Genomic DNA, 6677 nt, shown 5'->3' on the forward strand with positions numbered 1-6677 from the left:
GGATTGTTGAACATTAGCTGAAAAGAGATCTCTCCCTGAAACAGTGCTGCCGGATTGTTTTTAAGGAAGTAAAGTTCAGACAGTATCACTCATCTGTTTACTCTTCCCCACTCCCTACAACCTACTTCTCCTACCTGTTTGCAAGCCGTCTTTCTTCACACTCCCACATTCCAGCCAACTGAACAACTCACTCCTCCCCTACACCATCTCTGGATTTTTGCCTCTGCACATTTGATGTTTCTGCTCTGATCTCACTCTCAAATCTCAGTTCCAATGCTACTTCCTCCACAAGCCTTGACCCTCTTTCGTCCAGCCAAAATCTCACTTATCTGTACCTCTCAAATAATTCACATCACTTTCTACTTTGCATTTTTAAATTATCTCTGCCTATCTTGATTTCTCCTGTTAACATGTAAACTCTCTAAGGAAAAATTCCACAGAGAATTCTCTTTTATATATATATATATATATATATATATATATATATATATTTAGAGTACAATTTTTGCATGTAGAGGTCCATTAATATACCTTGGAATAAAAGCACAAATGCTTCCCAAGGTATAAATGAGAATGGAAAACTGTCTGTGGCTTGACTGTACTCTGCAGGTCAACAATCTCTGAGTTCTCCCCTGAGGTTAATAGTCATTGGTATGATTAGCATGGCCTCTCGTGACTTTCCTTCCTCAAAATGAGCCACTTCATGTTTGCTGGGTGCCAAGCTCATCCACTGTCAGTGGCTCTTTTTCAGCTTCATGACACAATTTCCATAAGCTCTGTTGAAAGCAAGTGTAAGGCGTGTGTTTTATAACTTGCCATGTAAAAGAGAAAAAAAACCTACCAGTAAGTAGCAATTTTACTCTTTCTATTCTAAGGCAATGCCAGCGATCCTGAAGCAGCCAGCCCATGGTCACTAATGTCTTGCCAAGTGTTCTTAAATTATCAAGACCATTGATGTCAAAGCCAGTCATCCCCATTGTCTACTGTTTATTCAGTTGCCACATAATGTTTGTCATCAAACTAAGCACTTGAGTAAAAATGTACCTTAACTGTCGAAAGCACAGTCCCTGAGTTCTTGGAATTTTCTTCTGAGTCAGACCTCATTGGCATGAAGTGTCACCAGTGAGTTACAAAACTCAATTTTCACAAAAGAATCTGAAGTTAGATTTTTAAAGCAGTCACCTTGGAAGGCAACATAATTCCAATGATGTTGGCGTTGCCTAAAGTTATTTTAGAGCTTTAGAACTGATTTGTTTTTAAAGTCACCTTCTATGCCACATCTATTGTAATCTTTTATCAGAATTTAACATAATTACCACATTTTGTTTTGTTTTAACCTCAAGTGGAATTATCCAGCTTGATTACCCAGAACTGGCTCCAAATGACCGTTGGTGGTTTTTGGAAATCACATCCATCTTTGAAAGAGGAAGATTTTCCACAACCAAGGACATTTCAAAGAAAATGCTAAAGGCCCCGGAGCTTATTCTAAACCTATTTTGAACAACAGCAGCGTTATTCAAGTAAACGTAAAATCTTACTGGGAAGGAAAAAAAGACTTGGAATGTTTGTATTTAGTAATATTTACTGTATGGTCACACTTAGCATGTTTCCCCAAAGAACTATAAAAGGCATATAGAAAACTCATTTGGGATTTTTTTCTTGCATTTACGCATATCACCTTTTAAAGAACATTTTCAATTAATAAGAACACATCCTCTGATGAGAATTAACTTATGTGGGAGCCAAAACATTGGGTCTGAGAGCCAAACTGGACTCAGCAAAACCTACAAACACACCTGACAGCTGTGTAGTTATTGGGGAATGGCCCACATATTTTAGTTGTTTCTTATGATTCAGTTTAATTTGATTTGGGTACTATAGGATCTCTCTCTTTTTCTAAATCATGCAAAAAGTTTAATGAATTAGGGCCACCAACATAGATGTTTTGCATCTCTGCAGACACTCTCCAAACCTGGTACATAAGCACTGGAACCTTAGCTGCCCTTGAACTTAGGGGCATTAAGATATCACAGTGGACCACATGGGATATTTGAGAGAGTGCAGCTGAGCCACACCATTTGGTCACATTATACTGTGTCATGAGGGGAAAAAATGATCAAGACCAAAGGTGGTGAGGTAGACCCAGTTTCCTATGTCGTGTAAGTGTACATTTTGCCAGTATTATATGTGTTACAAATACATATTGACTTTTCAACCACTTAGCTGACCTGCTAATGGTATAGAAAGAACCTACCTAGGACAATCAAAACAATCTAAGCTATGAATATGCTAAATAAAGTCCTACAAGTAATACATTGCAGAATTATTATTATAAACATCATCTTTATAGAAATAATGCCTTAAGAAAATACCTCCAATATTACAAAGGTTATGAATTATTTAATGAAGAGTTCTAATAGTAAAATAGTTTCAATAGTTAAATAGTAGGGATTATAATAGCTCCATTTACTGAGCACCTATTATGTACATGCAGTGCATTCTTTCAGGTAACTATTAACTGTCCTCACTTGACAGGTAGAACAAATGAACCTCAGAGCTAGTAAATGGGTGAGGTCTATGCTGTGTGGCTAGACCCAAAGTGAAGGTCTTCCCTGGAGCCTAATTTCTGTAAATTTATCTCAGTTTTCACGAATAATTTGAGTGGTAATAAGAGAAAGAAGGAAAGGAGAGAGGGAAGGAAGGAAGAAAAGAAGCAAGGAAAGAAGGAAGAAGGGAAGGAAGGAAGGAGGGAAGGGAGGAAAAGAGGGAGGTAGGGCGGGAGGGAGGGAAGGAAGAAGAAGGAAATAGGTACTGCAACATACTATCCATTGCAGATACTCTATTCGTGGTTTCAATGATTCCATCTGCAAACTGACAATTATTTACATGCTATTAGTTCTCTCTTTTTAGTGAGTCCAAAGGAGTACACAGTCATTTGCCAAAGTGAGAAGGGAGTTGTTGCTGGTATAAAACAATGCTAACTCCATATATTATAGTCCCTACCTTCCTGAGCTTATATTCTGTAAGAGAGTTTGTCTTTTTTTTCTCACTAACACATCCCCAGTGTGTTAGTGGCACAGTGCCTGTCAAAAATTGTGCCCAATATATTTTTCACAGAACTAGAACAAATAACTTTACAACTTGAATGGAAACACAAAAGAACCCAAATAACCAAAACAATTTGAGAAAGAAGAACAGAGCCAGAGGAATCATGCTCTCTGGCTTCAGATTATACTACAAAACTGCAGTAATCAAAACAGTATGGTACTGGCACAAAAACAGACATATAGATCAATGGAACACGTTAGAAAGCTCAGAAATAAACCCACACATTTACAGTCAATTAATCTACAACAAAGGAGGCAAGAATATACAATAAAGAAAAGACAGTCTCTTCAGTAAGTGGTGCTGGGAAAACTGGACAGCTATATGTAAAAGAATGAAATTAGAACACTCTCTAATACCATATACAAAAATAAACTCAAAATGGATTAAAGCCCTAAAAGTAAGACCAGATACTATAAAACCCCTAGAGGAAAACATAGGCAGAACACTTTTTGACATAAATCACAGCAATATTTTTTGGACCCATCTCCTACAGTAATGGAAATAAAAACAAAAATAAACAAGTGGGACCTAATGAAACTTAAAAGCTTTTGCACAGCAAAGGAAACCATAAACAAAACAAAAAACAAACTACGGTCTGGGAGAAAATATTTGCAAATGATGGGCTTGACAAGTGTTTAATTTCCAAAATATACAAATAGCTCATACAGCTTAATATCAAAAAACAAAAAACCCAATCAAAAAATGGGCAGAACTAAATAGACATTTCTCCAAAAAAGATGCATATTTGGTTAACAGGCACAAGAAAAGATGCTCAACATCGTTAATCATCAGAGAGATGCAAATTAAAACCACAATGAGCTAGCACCTCACACCAGTCAGAATGACTATAATCAAAAAGAACACAATAGGGCTTCCCCGGTGGCGCAGTGGTTGAGAGTCTGCCTGCCAATGCAGGGGACACAGGTTTGTACCCCGGTCCGTGAGGATCCCACATGCCGCAGAGCGGCTGGGCCCGTGAGCCATGGCCACTGAGCCTGCGCATCCGGGGCCTGTGCTCCGCAACGGGAGAAGCCACAACAGTGAGAGGCCTGCGTACCGCAAAAAAAAAAAAAAAAAAAGAAAAGAAAAAGAACACAAGTAACAAATGTTGACGAGGATGTGGAGAAAAGTGGACCCTCATGCACTGTTATTGAGAATGTAAATTGGTGCAGCCACTATGGCAAACAGTATGGAGGTTTCTCAAAAGACTAAAAATAGAACTACCATATGACCCAGAAATTCCATTCCTGGGTATATATCCAAAAACACGAATCTGAAAAGATACATGCACCCTAATGTTCATAACAGCATTATTTACGATTGCCAAGGTATGGAAGCAAGTGTCCATCAACAGATAAATATAAAGAATATGTGGTATATATATATGTGTGTGTGTGCGTGTGTGTGTGTGTGTGTGTGTGTGTATGGTAAAATACTACTCAGCCATAAAAAAGAATGAAATTTTGCTATTTATAACAACATGGAGTGACTTGGAGAGTATTATGCTAAGTGAAATAAGTCAGACAGAGAAAGACAAATACTGTATGATATTACTAAATACTGTATGATAGCTTTTCTGGTCAGTAGCCTGAGAGGGTAAAAGGAATGATGTCTGTGTCACTAGTCTAGTGTCAGAACTGCTGTAGTCACTGGTAGTTCCACATGGGAAGAAACAGTGGATAGAAGGATGGCTGTGATGATGGCATTTCTTAGGACACCTTTGGATTAATCATGAAAACAACTACTCTCTGAGCAGCTGCGGGCAGCGTTTAGTACATAAACCGTGTAAGTTACTGTAAATATGTTGACAGAATTATACTTGCTCGTTTCCAGGTGACCTCTAGAAATGATTCGCTATTCACTTGACCCAGAAAATCCCACAAAATCATGCAAGTCGAGAGGTTCAAGTCTTCGTGTTCACTTTAAGAACACTCATGAAACAGCCCAGGCCATTAAGGGTATGCCACCAAGTATCTGAAGGATGTCACTTTAAAGAAGCAGTGTGTGCCATTCCATCATTACAATGGTGGAGTTGGTAGGTGTGCCCAGGCCAAACAGTGGGGCTGGACGCAGGGTCTGTGGCCCAAAAAGAGTGCTGAATTTTTACTGCATATGCTCAAAAATGCAGAGAGTAATGCTGAACTTAAGGGCTTAGATGTAGATTCTCTGGTCATTGAGCATATCCAGTTGAACAAAGCCCCCAGGATGCGGCACAGGACTTATAGAGTTCATGGTCGGATCAACCCATACATGAGCTCTCCGTGCCACATTGAGATGATCCTTACTGAAAAAGAACAGATTGTTCCTAAACCAGAAGAGGAGGTTGCCCAGGAGAAAAGGATATCCCAGAAGAAATTGAAGAAACAAAAACTTATGGCCCAGGAATAAATGCTGCAAAAAATAAATGCAAATAAAAGTTAAAAAAAAATACTGTATGATATCACTTATATGTGGAATCTGAAATATACAACAGTCTAGTGAATATAACAAAAAAGAAACAGACTCACAGATATAGAGAACAAACTAGAGGTTACCAATGGCAGGGGGAGCAATATAGGGGTGGGGGAGTAGGAGGTATACACTACTGCATATAAGATAGGCTCAAGGATGTATTGTACAACACAGGGAATATATCCAATATTTTATTGTAACTGTAAATGGAAAGTAACCTTTTAAAATTTTATTTTAAAATTTTTTAATAAAATTAAATTAAAAAAACAGACTCACAGTTATAGAGAACAAACTAGTGGTTACCAGTGGAGAGAGGGAAGTGGGGAGGGGCAAGATAGGGGTAGAGGATTTTTTTTTTTTAACTTTTTTCTTTTTTGGCTGCACCACACAGAATGTGGGATCTTAGTTCCCCGACCAGGGATTGAACCTGCGCCACCTGCATTAGGAGCACAACGTCTTAATCACTGGACTGCCAGGGAAGTCCCAGGGGTAGATGATTAAGAGGTACAAACTACTAAGTATAAAATAAGCTATAAGGATATATTGTACAACTCAGGGAATATAGCCAATATTTTATAATAACTATAAACAGAATATAACCTTTAAAAATTGTGAATCACTATGTTGCACACCTGAAACATATATTATACATCAACTATACCTCAATAAAAAGAATAATAAGAAACTTTTAAAAAACTGTGCCCAATAAATATTTGTTGTTGAAAGCATGTTGAAAGAGTATTTTGAGGGGGGTTATGGGCAAGTTTAGGGATGAGGCTGCCTGGGACAATCATAGAGCAACAGAAACCACCCCTACTCAAAAGAACCTCTCAGGGACCTACCACCACTTGGAATTCCAATTGTGTTAATAGGTTTCTCTTTGAAAAGGTAAGATAGAAGGCATTCACATCTCAGTGCCAATGTTTTTATTAGGTAAACATCTTTTGGAGGGACAGGGGGAGTCAAAGAGAAGGGATTGGGGAGTTTAAAAATTTAACTAAGAAAAAGATTCCTATTGCTCCCCCAACTTCCTCCCCTCTTCACTCCAACTTCTTAATAAGTTGTCTTCTTGGGCAAGAGAGTCCTTTATTAAACAAGACTGAAATGTATCTAACTGG

The 6677-nt window shown here is 38.2% G+C and overlaps 1 non-coding gene and 1 pseudogene across 1 annotated transcript; both read left to right on the forward strand.

The window, feature by feature from the left end:
• The first annotated feature begins 4704 nt into the window (after window positions 1-4704).
• LOC115851224 (large ribosomal subunit protein uL22-like) lies at window positions 4705-5502 on the forward strand (annotated as a pseudogene).
• LOC115852975 (small nucleolar RNA SNORD58) lies at window positions 4800-4865 on the forward strand. The gene has a single exon (XR_004039346.1). It is a non-coding gene; the product is annotated as a small nucleolar RNA SNORD58 (small nucleolar RNA).
• Window positions 5503-6677: the final 1175 nt, after the last annotated feature.

Source organism: Globicephala melas, chromosome 7, assembly GCF_963455315.2.
Source record: "Globicephala melas chromosome 7, mGloMel1.2, whole genome shotgun sequence".
NCBI lineage: Eukaryota > Metazoa > Chordata > Mammalia > Artiodactyla > Delphinidae > Globicephala > Globicephala melas.